This window comes from Rhinoraja longicauda, chromosome 12 (assembly GCF_053455715.1).
Source record: "Rhinoraja longicauda isolate Sanriku21f chromosome 12, sRhiLon1.1, whole genome shotgun sequence".
Lineage (NCBI taxonomy): Eukaryota > Metazoa > Chordata > Chondrichthyes > Rajiformes > Arhynchobatidae > Rhinoraja > Rhinoraja longicauda.
The window spans coordinates 1,380,550-1,397,161 of NC_135964.1; the positions used below are offsets into that span (position 1 = coordinate 1,380,550).

A 16,612-nucleotide genomic window follows, 5' to 3' on the forward strand; every position below is an offset into this window, starting at 1 on the left:
AATTCACTCCTATCCCTGAGGACCTTTCTGCTAATTTTCCTAAGCATGGCAAATGCCCGCATCCTCCGTGTTGCCCAATGAAAGGAGCAGTGAAGTCACGTCCAGCAACCCTGCCCGCCAGGGTGCGAGCTCAGTGCTCAGATGACTGCTGTTCCTGCACAATTAATCCCTCCAAGGTTGATGATGACTTGCTCACGCTCTGGTTTGGTGGGTTCCGAGGTCACCGATGAGGCAAAGTTGAACCAGGCTCCTACATCGAACGGCTAGGGAGCTGACACAAAGTGCTGGAGTAACTCAGTTGCTCAGGCTGCATCTCTTGGGATAAAGGATGGGTGAGGTTTCGGTTCTGAACACTTCCACAAACTCTGCACGAAGGCTGCAAGGTAGTTTGTGAGATGGGAGGCTTGTGCCACCACTTACACGACTGGTGTGCTTCTAATGTGTCAACGTGATTTTCAATGCCGACACAAATACACCTTCTTCATTCTGAGCAATGGCCAGTTCGGGAGTAAGTGCGAATGTTGCATTTTTTCCAAGCTGGCTTTGAGCACATCTATCAATGTTTTTTCTCTGTCCACCTGTAATCTTTTCCTATGGCTGCGTTCAAAATAGGCTTAGCTGTTTTATTAGTGTGGTATGCATGACCTACGGAACATGGCTGAATGCTCATCAGTGCACAGGAGGTTGGCCTTGTAGAGGATACTGATGTTGGATTTAAGGGCGGCACGGTAGCGCAGCGGTAGAGTTGCTGCTTTACAGCGAATGCAGCGCCGGAGACTCAGGTTCGATCCTGACTACGGGTGCTGCACTGTAAGGAGTTTGTACGTTCTCCCCGTGACCTGCGTGGGTTTTCTCCGAGATCTTCGGTTTCCTCCCACACTCCAAAGACGTACAGGTATGTAGGTTAATTGGCTGGGTAAATGTAAAAATTGTCCCTAGTGGGTGTAGGATAGTGTTAATGTACGGGGATCACTGGGCGGCACGGACTTGGAGGGCCGAAAAGGCCCGTTTCCGGCTGTATATATATGATATGATGATATATGATATGGATTCAGTGAATTTTGTGGAGACACTGTTGGTGGTACCACAGTTGGTTTCTAGGTCTCAGAAGCATATTGGAAGCACATGGATGACTGCTGCCCGGTCGGTCATGTTTAATGAGAGGTCTGAGATATTCATCTTCAGACACCTTGTTCTCAATTGAGCGAAGGTTTTGCGGGTCCATTGAGGGTGATGTTAAGGTTTATCATTGATGCATGCCTCTGCTGCCTTTGATGGAGTTAATGCAGTTGAGATTTATGGAGGTAGACACAAAATGCTGGAGTAACTCAGCAGGTCAGGCAGCATCTCTGGAGAGAAGGAATGGGTGAAGTTCCGGGTTGAGACCCTTCTTCAGACTGATGATTTAGGGAGATTTAGGGAGCAGCACCTCAGCTATTGGGAGCAGGCCTTTCAGGACATTCCCTGTGGCAGATGGCAAGGAAATCCTTTTGTCATGACAGCAGACCCTTCATGATTCCAGCATCTCCTGAATTGTGTAGGAGTTGAGTGTTGAGTGTTTGGAGTTTACAGATACAGCTTGGAAACAGGGCCTTCGCCCACCGTGTCCATGCCCACCATCCATCACCTGTTCATACTAGTTCGATGTTACCCCATTTCTTTCATCCACTCCTTGCACATTAGTGCCAATTTTACGGAAGCCAATTAACCTACAAACCTGCACGTCTTTTAGGATTGGGAGGAAACCCAACGAGTCACGGGGAGAGCATGCAAACTCCACGCAGGCATCATCCGATGCCCGAATCACAGCCGGGTGTCTGGCGCGGTGAGGCAGCAGCCACTGCGCCACCCTATGGTTTAGACTCATGTTAACACCAGAAAACTGTTTGCATTGTCTGTGTCTTGCTGGGCTCTCCTCAGTTGAAGAGATACAGCCTGTGTGGCTCTCTTCATACAGCCCAGTTAAAGTGTGGGGTGTGGAGCTACACGCCAGGCTGATTGAACATACTTTTAAATATTCTCTTCATTGTTCAGGCACATCAACCAGTGATACCGCGGGAAATTATGGTTCCTTCGCATTCCGTTGCCAAGGGCAATTACACAAAAAACAGCTGCAAGGAAGAAAGGGTTTTGATTGACAGCAAACAAGAATCCAAGTCTAAACTTTGCAGCTGTAAAAAAGAGTGGAACTCTCTACCTTTGAAACTGTCAGGCGTCAAGGTGTTGGAAACTTTCAACTGTCACAGTCATTAGACTGTGGAACTGACAAGAAGCCTCGGTTTTTTGCACATGTACTATCTAATACAGAAACCCCAAAGTCACAACAAAGGATCTTCTTCACTCCTCCATATTGTGCAGACATCTCCACTGGAATCAAGGCAAATCAGTTGACTTATCAAGAATTTATGACATCCATATGCTGCACCACTGTAAAATTCTCTGAAAATGTCGCGTTACACGAGGTTCAAGTGGGTTGGTAATATTTTACCGAGTCACAGGCACACTCAAGCTCGAAAGACTCTTTTATGTGGATAGTAATTCTCTCACAATATTTGGATCCAACATTTTTTAACAAACGTATTTTTAGAAAAGGGTATACTGTACACTTAGAAACTATTTTCTTGAGCATGTGCCTATGACCCGATGTTTCTTTCGTACTCAGTAAAATTTGCACTGTTACCTTCTTGGTTTGTTATTTGCTTTGTACGTAAAAAGGTACACTGTCTGTCTGGAACCGAAAAAATAATCACTAGACTTGCCATCGGAATATTAGAACTCCCTTCAGAGATCTTCCCCTGGAACTGTTACTGCCTCGGGCAACAGTGGCACAGTACACATCTGAGCTGTACTTAGAGCTTGCTCGACACCAGGACCAAGCAACGTTACAAGCCACTGTGTAGATCACCCAAGAGCAATGCCAACAGAGATGTACCAGCATCTTAATCAAAATCAAGACCGATTTCAATTCCTCACGCTGTATTTTATGCTTTGTTGGCTGGCAGTGGTTTGGGATGTTCAGAATATTGTGAAAGAAGGTGAAAGAAAGTTTAAAAAAACCCATATTGAATATTGAAACATACAAAGGTTCAGCAAATAGATGCACTATCACATTTTACATAGACACAAAATGCTGGAGTAACTCAACCTCTCCTGAGGTGCTGCCAGATCCGCTGAGTTACTCCAGCATTTTGTGTCTACCTTCAATTTGAACCAGCATCTGCAGTTATTTTCCATCACATTTTACATGATGAATATGTATGAAAATATAGCACAACGTTGAAAAAGAAAATTGGCAGATAAATGGCTAATGCTACCATATTCTGGAAGGGAAATAGAACATATCCAAGATCCAAAAAAGAAAAAAAATCAGTGTTACTTTGTTCCTAATACTGAAAATAAAATATTTATAATTGATTAGTAGGGGTTTTGGGGAGAAGGCAGGAGAACGGGGTTAGGAGTGAGAGATAGATCAACCATGATTGAATGACAGAGTTGACTTGATGGGCCGAATGGCCTAAATCTGATCCTGTCATTTATGACATAATAGATCAAATATAAATCATTGAAATAAAGAAGATGTGCCACGGCTATCACCTTCTACTGAATTAGACTGGGAATCAAAAGTATAATTTCTAAGGAATTGGGATAATTTCTAAGGAATTAAGAACTGGGATAATATAAAGGAAGACAGCAGGTCAGGTCTGGCTGGCTACTTTTAGCAGTTCTGAATGGAGCTCTCAGCGTTTATCCACTGAAAATGAAGGCAGCCCCAGACTTCTGTATGTGCACTGTCAAATGTAGAAGTCCAGACTGACAAGTTCAGCAGGCTGAATCTCTGCCTTCACTCAGTTGCTGGACTCCACAAGGCAAATTGTTGAGATTCCCCTAGAATTGCATTGGGAAACAATTCTCAAGGTGTGCTGATGGTCGGTGAACTGAGCACAGTAAATTACCCCAATTGTAAATGGGATGTAGAAGAATCAGGGAAGAGTTGCTGCGCATCTGAGAGACAACACAATAGAGGAAAGTGAGAGAAACATAGAAAATAGGTGCAGGAGTAGGCCATTCGGCCCTTCGAGCCATTCGGCCATGATCTCATTCAATATGATCATGGCTGATCATCCAAAATCAGTACCCCGTTCCTGCTTTTTCCCCATATCCCTTGATTCTGTTAGCCTCCGTTAGAAACGGGATTGATGAGAATGCTCGGAGAGTTGGCATAAACTCAATGGCCTTCATCTGTGTCATAAAGAAATACAATAACACATGAGTTATGGCACTGGCATTGAAAGGTTTCAACCATCAGGAAAGATGAAACAGCCAATGGTTCATTTCTCTGAGAAAAATCAAGATTGAGGAATGCCATGAATGAGCTATGTGTGATTATCAGAAAGATTGCTAGGTGAGGGAATATCTCCAGCTTTTGGGTTGATTAACTTTGAGATAGCCACAGAAAAATTCAACTGCAATTTCACAGAATGGCGAGAATGAAAAGCTTGTTACTTTGGGGTTTTTTGCAGTAAAAAGCATGAGGGCATTTTATTGAAAATCCACTTAAACAAATGAAGGCAAGAAGAATAAGAGAACAATTCAGATGAAGTAGGGTGTTCATCAGATGCAGGATCATAAGAAGCAAAAACTACCACATCCGTCTGTCTGAATGGCCTGTTTTTGTGCTATAAATATCTCTGCATCTTTATTTTTAAAAAACGTGAATTTTGAGTCATTGCTTTGTGCTCCTCATCTATCCCTTCACTCCACATATTGTATTTGAGTTTGGCCTGATTGTATTTATGTACAGTATTATCTGCCTTTATTGGATACCATGCAAAGCAAAGCTTTTCAGTGTACCTCCGTACATGTGACACAAATAAACAAAACCTTCAATTTGCTCATTAAAATAAGAGTTAATTTGAAACCAACATATGCAACTAAGTTTGTCTTCCACAGTATATGTGCTGCAATTAACGGCATAAAATACAGCTATTTCAGGTTGTACCTCGAACTGAATTTAAGGCCCTTTTTAACAGTACATTATTTTACCAGGCAATGCTACTCATGCTCCTGAATAGTTGTACCATTATGCAACATAATTTCAGCACATCCTGATATTGGAAGAATATTTTCAAGCAAAAGTGATTGTACATTTGTAATGGGTTAATTTTCCATTCCTGACTACTTTGACAGAAAACAAAAAAATACAATTTTCAAATTATATTTTTGCTCATCGTTGCTGGTTAGGTGAAACTATCTTGCACTGAAAATAAAGAACCCTGATACGCATACATTAGCTTGTATAAATAATTTAATTTGTAAGATTTGTAAGATTTAATTATCACCAAATCGATCCTGAGCACACAATGTCAATTAACTGAACAAATCATCAATCACTCGTCCACATGGAGCATGACTAAAATACTTGGGTCTAAATGTAAGGAGAAATAGGATAACCTTTATTTCTACAGAGATTACAGAATTATTCACATTGCCTATATCGGCGAAACCAAGCGCAGGCTCGGCGATCGCTTCGCTGAACACCTGCGCTCGGTCCGCATTAACGCAACTGATCTCCCGGTGGCCCAGCACTTTAACTCCCCCTCCCATTCCCAGTCTGACCTCTCTGTCATGGGCCTCCTCCAGTGCCATAGTGAGGCCCGCCGGAAATTGGAGGAGCAGCACCTCATATTTCGCCTGGGCAGTTTGCAGCCCGGTGGTATGAACGTCGACTTCTCAAACTTCAGATAGCTCCTCTGTCCCTCCCTTCCCCTCCTCCTTCCCAGATCACCCTCTATCTTCCTGTCTCCACCTATATCCTTCCTTTGTCCCACCCCCGACATCAGTCTGAAGAAGGGTCTCGACCCGAAACGTCACCCATTCCTTCTCTCCCGAGATGCTGCCTGACCTGCTGAGTTACTCCAGCATTTTGTGAATAAATCGATTTGTACCAGCATCTGCAGTTATTTTCTTACACTCAACGTATGTCAGTATTATATCAGTTAGTCTGAAGTAGGGTCCCGAACCAAAACGTCACCTATCCATGTTCCCCAGAGATGCTTCCTGACCCGCTGAGTTACTCCAGCACTCTGTGAAACGTCACCTATCCATGTTCTCCAGAGATACTGCCTGTCCCGCTGAGTTAATCCAGCACTCTGTGAAACGTCACCTATCCATATTCTCCACAGATGCTGCCTGACCCGCCGAGTTACTCCAGCACTCTGTGAAACGTCACCTATCCATGTTCTCCACAGATGCTGCCTGACCCACTCAGTTACTCCTGCACTCTGTGAAATGTCACCTATCCATGTTCTCCAGAGATGCTGCCTGTCCCGCTGAGTTTCTCCAGCACTCTGTGAAACATCACCTATCCATGTTCTCCAGAGATGCTGCCTGACCCACTGAGTTATCCCAGCACTCTGTGTCTTCCTTTGGTAAACCTATGTCAGGTCACAATGTCACCATGAAGAATGAAGATGTCAGGAATGAAGTGCTTCACCCCAGCTCAAATAAAATAAGAACTTGAAGATATTGCTGTATTGTTGAAAGTGTCATGCTTAAAATGTGACTTTGTGCCATAATCCTGCTTGCCTGTTCTTGCAGATAAACTGTATTGAAGGGTGGTGGGTTGTGACAGCACTCAAGAGCAGAGTGCCCCCTCTCAGGGGTCTGAACTAAAGTCTGCTCTAAACCAACAACAGCCAATGCAGTCCATCCACTTGCAAACAGAAACCCGCAAAACCAAATAATTTCACTACAGGTCAAAATCACTTCAGATGCAGCCAAGTAATGTGACCAACTGTTATGCAACCACTTGTATTTTTTTCTACAAGCTCAAGCCAAAATACAATAAATGGCCAGCCTCATTTAGTAGCAACTAGACCAAGTGGACCTGTTGGGCCCAAACCTCTCCTGCATTGGTGCAGCACCCTCTCCTCCCTCCCTCCCCTCTGCCCCCTCCCCCGTCCCTACTCCCTCCCGTCCCTACTCCCTCCCCTCCCCTCCCTCCTCCCCCTCCCTCCTCTCATCCCCCCCTCCCCCTCACCCCCCTCCCTCCTTCCCCTCCCCCCTACTCCATCCGCCTCAACCCCCCTTATCCTCCCTCCTCCCAATCCCTCCCTCCCCCCCGCTCCCTAGGAGATAGATTTAAACTTCAAAATGTGAATAACTTAAAAAATATAACACCGATTTCAATGAAGCTTTTTCCATTGGCACCAAAGGAACGACGGTGAGTAAGGTGGGCCTAACATTGTCGCGCTATCATGTACCGTTTTGGCTGTAGTTCAGGAACAAACAAACAAATAAACAAGAATTTTAGTATATGGATGTGAGGCCTGTATGTTTGTATTTTGCTTTGCTTTCCCTGTGCTATATGGAGGTTGGTATCTTGTTCAAAGTTACAATTTGCTGAAGGTCAACATGACATAGAAATCCAGTGTTCCAGCGCCAACTCACATTCAATTAAACCTTTCAGCTTTCATTTCTTTTGCATATATGTAGCCTATCTTAGTTGCACTTGACAAAACAAAAAACAACAATGGAAGGGATTTCCTCTCATGTTCCATTTTAGATTCTGAAGATCGTTGTGCTTCTCATGCAGGTCAGGTTGATCTGTTCCCGTGTGAGAGTGACGTTTTAACTTTCCTCAACCACTGGTTGACATGCATTAAGGTGTGGCGCGTCAAGAGAGGCCCGAAATAAAGGCGAGGAGACGGGTATTTCGGCTGTTTATTTCACATTTATCAGACTGGTCGAGTCTGCTGGAATAGCTTCGCGCCCAAAACCTTGTCCTTATATACCTAGTACAGGACCGCCCCCCTGGACTGGTCCATTCCCGTGCCGAGGGGTCGGTAGTGGTATGGCCCGACCCTTGGGAGCCGCCACAAAGGTAACTTTCAACATATGAACCGCAGAGGAATTTCATGTCTCAAGAAATGTAACAATAAATTGGCACTGCGTGACTTAACTTAGAATGCTCCAAAATTCTTACAAACTCGATTTCAGAATACCAAAACTTTTCAGAAGACATTTTATCATAGAAGAGAAAAAGTTGAACCTGCAAGGGGCTTTCAGATAGACAGACGTGTGCAGGAAGAAACCGAAGATGGAGACAAAATGTTGGAGTAACCCAGCGGGACTGGTAGTATCTCTGGAGAGAAGGAATGGGTGACGTTTCGGGTCGAGACCCTTCTGCAGAAGTTGTTGATCTAATGCACCAAAATGTGCAGCAGTAACAGCTCAGGTTTGCACAGTTGAAGCAACAAAGTTAGTAACTACTGCATTTTAGATGGCACCATCGTTTGCTGTTTCATCACTAACCCATAGGATCTACGGTCATGGTGACCCATCACTGTGTGAAACTTTAAACCCTGCTGTTAAAATGTAGCTCTGTTCAGATGAAGCATTCACTCTGTCCCCGCTCAATGGGAGACAATGCAGGAAGAGAGATTTCATACTGTGGAAAAAGTAGAATACTTCCAATTTCCTTCGAAAACATGTCTCACTGAACAGTGCATTAAACTGGGTCAGAGTGTGATGTCAATGTTCCAAAGGACCAAGAACTTTTGAAACTTTGTTGGTGCCAGAAACACAGTCGCTCTTTGTGTACTGCCTTGGTGAAGCCTGCTGTTTGATGTTGCCAGATTGTATGCAAAAATAACAAATTTCACTGTACATGTGACAAGAAAGTATCACTGAATCATTAATATGTGCTAAATAAGTGAAAAGAGTGTGAATATGATATAGAGCATCACCAATTAGCAATCCTGCACACTAACACATTCCCGATTAAAGGCTTTATCCAATGCTCACAGCAGTACCTCCCGAAATGATGTGTGTATCAATGCACCGCCACCAGACCTTCCATTCCATTCCATCTAGATACTGAATTGCATATTATGTCCGAGTGAAAAAAAAATCACATTTATGATAATGGGTTAATAGTGATTTACAAATTAAACAAAAATACTGGAATCTGAACTAAGGGGGGAAAGCATTGCAAATTGCTTTGTCAGTATTTGAAAAGAAGATAAGGTGACGTTCAATGGAATAAATATTCAGATCTGAGGATACATTTCAATTAAGGATAAATGATCAAATTCCTTTAGTTCTTCAATGCATTCCCAGCACTTTTTGCTTCTATTGTGAGTTGTTTTGGGAGACCCATGAGTATTCAGAATTGCATGTTTGTTGTGGCAACATTCCAGCAGATAGAACAATAATTAACAAATTAGCATTTACAATGGTTAGAAAGGAGCGTAAGGCTGGAACACTCTGGAATAAAGGAAGATCGACCTAGTAATAGAGGCTTAAAAGGAAAATGGTGTCGGTCAAATTTCAAAATGACGTAAGCATATGAAGACCACTTTGCTGTGTTAATCGGTCACAGCCAAAGATACTAGAGGAGTAGATGGACCACTCTGTCGAAATCGCCTATACTGAAGTGTAGTATGCAACGAAGCGGGACGTCCGCCATTTTAGTAAGTGAAACCCGCCGTTCGCTATGCCTCTCGCAGTATAATCAGTGTTGTGGGGGAACAGTATGTGTGATGAAACCATTAAAATGCAGAAAATATCTCATCTATCAACTCACATTTTTTCCTTATTTTTATTTTAAAATGTTTTCCCCCTGCTTAATTTCTCTGATTTTATTATTTCTTACTGTTTCTGCCCATTTCCCTCCCATTCTTCCTCCCCAGCCCCCTCTTTTGGGCAGTTTCCCTTGTATTGCTCAAACACACACTCTGCACAAACTTAATTTATAATATATTATATATATATATATATATGTGTGTGCGTTTGGCAAGATAGAGATAAATAGATCTCTAAGTTCATTCACATGGATCAGAAGCAACTTTGATTTAAAGCAACACTCTATTTCTCTCTTCATCTTATTATTCATATGATTACATAAACTATAAAGGCGATTCGACCTTTATGGTTTATGCATATATATATATATATATATATATATATACACACACACACACATGAATAATGTACATTACTACCATAGTTTAGTTTTGAATTTAACATATAATTGAGGGGGTTGGTGCAATATAGTGCTAACCCTCACTTTTGTGAAATATTAGTTACATGCATTAACACGATCCTTACCCACTACCCTACAGCCTGTAAAAAAATCATATTTAAATTCAACCGATAAGTTGGTCAAATAACATAGGCACCTTGTTCTTTTATGTGATTTATGGATTTTTCAAATGTGAATATCTCATAGAAACATAGAAACATAGAAACATAGAAAATAGGTGCAGGAGGAGGCCTTTCGGCCCTTCGAGCCAGCACCGCCATTTCATTGTGATCATGGCTGATCATCCCCAATCAGTAACCCGTGCCTGCCTTCTCCCCATATCCCTCGATTCCACTATCTAACTCTCTCTTAAATCCATCCAGTGATTTGGCTTCCACTGCCCTCTGTGGCAGAGAATTCCACAAATTCACAACTCTCTGGGTGAAAAAGTTTTTTCTCACCTCAGTTTTAAATGGCCTCCCCTTTATTCTAAGACTGTGTCTCCTGGTTCTGGACTCGCCCAACATTGGGTACATTTTTCCTGCATCTAGCTTGTCCAGTCCTTTCATAATTTTATATGTTTCTATAAGATCCCCTCTCATCCTTCTAAACTCCAGTGAATACAAGCCTAGTCTTTTCAATCTTTCCTCATATGACAGTCCTGCCATCCCAGGGATCAATCTCGTGAACCTACGCTGCACTACCTCAATTACAAGGAAGTCCATCTTCAAATTAGGAGACCAAAACTGTACACAATACTCCAGATGTGGGCTTACCAGGGCCCTATACAACTGCAGAACCTCTTTATTCCTATACTGAAATCCTCTTGTTATGAAGGCCAACATTCCATTGGCTTTCTTCACTGCCTGCTGTACCTGCACGCCTAGGTCTCGCTGCACCTCCCCTTACCTAACCTAACTTCATTGGGAAAATAATCTGCCTCCCTGTTTTTGCCGCCAAAGTGGATAACCTCACATTTATCTATATTATACTGCATCTGCCACGCATCTGCCCACTCACTCAACCTGTCCAGGTCACCCTGCAACCTCCTAACATCCTCTTCACAGTTTACACTGCCACCCAGCTTTGTGTCATTCGCAAACTTGCTCGTGTTGCTTCTAATTCCCTCTTCCAAATCATTAATATATATGGTAAACAGTTGCGGCCCCAACACCGAGCCTTGCGGCACTCCACTCGCCACTGCCTGCCATTCTGAAAAGGACCCGTTTACTCCTACTCTTTGCTTCCTGTCAGCCAACCAGTTCTCTATCCATGTCAACACCCTACCCCCAATATCATGTGCTCTAATTTTAGTCACCTATCTCCCGTGCGGGACCTTATCAAATGCTTTCTGAAAGTCTAGATACACTACATCCACTGGCTCCCCTTCATCCACTTTACTTGTCACATCCTCAAAAAATTCCAGAAGATTAGTCAAGCATGATTTCCCTTTCATAAATCCATGCTGACTTAGACTTATCCTTTTACTTCTATCCAAATGCACCATTATTACCTCTTTAATAATTGACTCCAGCATCTTTCCCACCACCAAAGTCAGGCTAACTGGTCTGTAATTCCCTGTTTTCTCTTTCGCTCCTTTCTTGAAAAGTGGGATAACATTAGCTATCCTCCAATCCACAGGAACTGCTCCTGAATCTATTGAACATTGGAAAATGATCACCAATGCGTCCACTATTTCTAGAGCCACCTCCCTGAGTACCCTGGGATGCAGACCATAAGGCCCAGGGGATTTATCATCCTTCAGTCCCATTAGTCTCCCCAATACTATTTCTCGCCTAATGAAAATTTCTTTCAGTTCCTCTACACCCCCTAGATCCTCTGTCCTCCAATACATCTGGGAGATTGTGTGTGTCTTCCTTAGTGAAGACAGATCCGAAGTACCTGTTCAACTCTTCTGCCATTTCCTTGTTACTCATAATAATTTCACCCGTGTCTGCCTTCATGGGACCCACATTTGACTTTGCTACTCTTTTTCTCTTAACATATCTAAAGATTTCTCTTAACATATCTAAAGATTTCTCTTAACATATCTAAAGAATGACACATTTGTGGTTTAGCAGTATATTGCACCAACCCCCTTCAATTTTACATCATTCAAAAATGAATTTCATAAACAAGGATAACACTTTTTATTTCTGTCATTCATGGTAAGACTTACATCATTTTGTGTGCAAGATATACAGGGTTGCACTGTTTCGAGTATCAGTTAACCAATGAAAAGATCAGGTCTTGATTTATACAAGCACTTTACCTTTCCCCCCTTGCCTGAAGAAGGGTCCCAACCTGAAACATCACCCATCCTTTTTCTCCAGAGATGCTGCCTGACCCGGTGATTTACTCCACCACTGTGTCTATTTGAATTGGATTCATGCTTCTGTACCACATCAGGCAGCATTGGTCATTTTAGTGGCTGTCAAGGGTTTTTAACGAATCAATTCACCAATTCAAATTTTCTTGGTTCTAAGTATAAAGTTAAATGACTTTTCAATTATATTGTGGATATAGTAGAGTTCTATTGTTTGCAAATGCCTAATCTCTGCTTCCATGACTTTTTAAAATAAAACAAAAAGAAATACAGCTCGTGGAGGTGAAATTAAAATTAACAGAGAAAGCAAAGAAGAACAGGGCATTAAATATGATCAATTGGCCTGATACAGACAGAGTGGATCTCTAGTCCAAATATGTAACATCCAAATCAGTATAATCAGTAACATCCAAAGTTTAAAGATCACGAAGCAGCAACTCTTCAAGAAATAGTTATAAATGTCAACTATCAACTTATCCAAGAAGTTGAACAAAAATAATTGTTTGGAAACATTTTATATACGAAGAAATTGCAGAGTTGTGAACACTGCCCAGTCTAGCACACAGAATCTGCTTATAAAATGGCGCTGAAATTCACCCATGACCTACTACGGTTTTTAGAGTCGAGTGGTCTATCTTGCTCCTCTAGTATCTTTGGTCAGAGCCGAGCAGAACATAAGCAATCACTTGTAAATCCTCTTCAACAGAGGACGTAAAATAAACAGTCAGTACTTCCATTGCTGATTATTGCCCAGTGACACCTGCTGGAAATAAGGCTGCATTTGACTGCAATGCCTTATATTTTTTAAAAGCCTTGCAATTATTCACTGTAGAGATTTGCTCTTCTGTATCCTCCTTTTAAACTACAATAACAACAGCGACTTGCAACTGAGCAAGTGCTTTAACATTGTAGAAACATCCAAAGACACTTGGCAGGAGCAGGACATCAAGCCATTTGAGGAACTTTTCTGGGATGTCGCACAAGTTTGAGAGGGACAGGTGACTTATTAAGAGCCCAGGTGGCTGGGAGATGCGGAGAGGCAGAGGGGCTGAGGGAAGTTTGGGAGGCAATCCAGCGACAAGCCACGCAGAGTCAAGGAACAAAATCCTTGAATAATCAGCAGATATGTCACCAATATTTCAAAGGGTGTGGAGATAGGGTTGGACGAGGTGATGTGGGAAATTGAACATACGAATTAGAATTTTTAAAAATCAAAGCATTTTTTAAACAGATGCAAGCGAACAATTGGGAACGTAAGAGATTAGCGCACAGGGCAATGTGTGGTTTATGATTCAGATTCTAGAGTTATAGATTCCCCCAAATTTACCACTCCTAACTCTCGCACGATGGCTGGGTTTCAGATCCTCTAATGGGAAGGAACGGATAGGGCATCATTTACATTGGGATCGCTTACAACATCGGTCACGCAATAAATTCACAATAATGCCAAATAATTGTCAACATAGACACATAGAAACATAGAAAATAGGTGCAGGAGGAAGCCATTCGCCCCTTCAAGCCAGCACCACCATTCATTGTGATCATGGCTGATCGTCCCCAATCAATAACCCATGCCTGCCTTCTCCCCATATCCCTTGATTCCACTAGCCCCTAGAGCTCTATCTAACTCTTAAATCCATCCAGTGATTTGGCTTCCACTGCCCTCTGTGGCAGAGAATTCCACAAATTCACAACTCTCTGGGTGAAAAAGTTCCTTCTCACCTCAGTTTTAAATGGCCTCCCCTTCATTCTAAGACTGTGGCCCCTGGTTCTGGACTCCCCCAACATTGGGAACATTTTTCCTGCATCTAGCTTGTCCAGTCCTTTTATAATTTTATATGTTTCTATAAGATCCCCTCTCATCCTTCTAAACCAATGAATACAAGCCTAGTCTTTTCAATCTTACTCAAATTACAGTCCCGCCATCCCAGGGATCAATCTCGTGAACTTACGCTGCACTGCCTCAAGTATAGGAAAATAACTGCAGATGCTGGTACAAATCGAACGTATCACAAAATGCTCCCTTCTTCAGATTGCACTGCCTCAATGTCGTTTCCTAAGTCAAAAATAAATGAATGACTGTTTGCATCAGGTTGCTAGCACAAGACCTGAACAATGCAGAGACTGGAAATAAAGGAATCAACAAACAAGAAAAGCATTCATTTGGCATCACCCATCACAAACAAAAACATCCTGCAAGCAGTATCGCAAAAATGACTGAGTTGTCGGATCACTTCTCAGTATGCTCTCACGATTCCGTTAAAACCATGCCGTGGGATGCATTCAATGCAAACACAAAACTTCAGGTGAAATGGACTGGCCTGAGCCTGAGAACACAAATGCAGTGAAGCAGCGAGGGCAGCTGAGCTCATATCGCCAGGAGTAGGATGATAAGGCATGGCAATCCAATTGTGTCAGCGTTCGTGAAGTATCTCTATGGAAACCGGGCACTCAGATTCAATCCCTTACTCTACAACGGGCGAGTAAATCTACCGACTGGACACCCCACGGCAGGAAAGAGGAAGTTCGCTTGGAAGGTAAATGAAAGTGTTAAACACGAGTTCCATCATTTACAAATCTTATTTGACTTGTGTTATCAAAGCCTAGATTTTCACATTCATTTTCTCTGCTGACCATGGTATGGATTTGATGTGCATTAAGAACCCTTGTAGCATGCGATTTTATTTTGGTAACCTCTGCAATGCAGACCACCTGATTTAATCTACAGCAAAACACCAGTGCAATTCCACATGAAAAGAAAGGCCAATACAATTACTTGACCAGTTTAATCTTAAAACACATGATGCTGTCTGTAATATGTGCGATATGCGAAAAGAAAATATAATAATCGTGCAAATGCAGCTATCATTGAATGTGAACATTTCATCTTCCAGCATCATGTTAACATCTCTAAAATGCAGATTCAAGGAGGCTTCAACATTAACTAGGAAATTTCACACATTATTTTTATATTTTAAAAATATGTTGACTAAGAGGTATTGGAAGGAAACAGTAAACAGTTTCTGACCTTGCTTCTACTGACTCTGAGCAATGGACTCCATTTCCATTTCCACTTGTCAGTCTGCTTTTAAATGTAAATGTATGGCACAAGAGGCAGCTTTCTGACTGCAAATGAACAGCACTACATCAGTGAGAATAATTACTGCAGCTGTGCAGCACCACCATAATGTACTGACTAAGCTGAGGGCTACAAAGGAAAGGGAGGCTTGGAATAATATTCTGATGTGGGCACAAAGACAACCATCGTCCATCATCGCTGATAGATACCTCAGTTCCACAGAGCCAGCTCACCATGGTGTGCATGTTGGGGGGAGGCATTGAGCGAGTTCTCAAATATCTTCACTGCAGTTGCACGAGGACAATTGCAAGCAGTTCATCACTTGCTGGTCTGCACTCAAATGAAGAGAGTGCAGGGTTCCACAATGGCCATTCACCTCAGTAACACTTAAACCCATTTTGGACACTGCTAGGGGTGACCTTTCAGAGGAGAGCAGCAGCAACAGCCAGGTCTCTGGCACCATGATCGTCTCTGCTGCACAGCAGGGAAGGGTGGAGAGGGGGACATCTATCATGATAGGAGAGGAACAGCACATCGTATTTCGCTTGGGCAGCTTACAACCCAGCGGTATGACAATAGACAATAGGTGCAGGAGGAGGCCATTCGGCCCTTCGAGCCAGCACCGCCATTCAATGTGATCATGGCTGATCATTCTCAATCAGTACCCCGTTCCTGCCTTCTCCCCATACCCCCTGACTCCGCTATCCTTAAGAACTCTATCCAGCTCTCTCTTGAATGCATTCAGAGAATTGGCCTCCACTGCCCTCTGAGGCAGGGAATTCCACAGATTCACAACTCTCTGACTGAATTTTTTTTTCCTTATCTCCGTTCCAAATGGCCTACCCCTTATTCTTAAACTGTGGCCCCTGGTTCTGGACTCCCCCAACATTGGGAACATGTTTCCTGCCTCTAACGTGTCCAACCCCTTAATAATCTTTTATTTAAGATCCCCTCTCATGAATACTGACTTCTCTCACTTCAAGGAACTCTTACTCTCCCTCTCTCTCCATCCTTCCCCCATCCTAATTCTCCGACCAGTCTGACTGTCCTCCTGATTAAATTTTATCTTTCTATGCTTCATTGTCACCTTCCCCGAGCTAACAATGATCAATGCTACATTTTTCTTGAGCTTCGTTCCCTTTGATGTCTTGTTTTCACACCTTACACTTCCATATCTCTGTGT

The 16,612-nt window shown here is 42.7% G+C and overlaps 1 protein-coding gene across 9 annotated transcripts in view; it reads right to left on the bottom strand.

Annotated features, from left to right (window-relative positions):
- dmd (dystrophin) overlaps positions 1-16,612 on the bottom strand; it is a 1,595,363-nt gene that overhangs the window by 726,359 nt on the left and 852,392 nt on the right. The gene's annotated exons all lie outside the window — the stretch shown is intronic.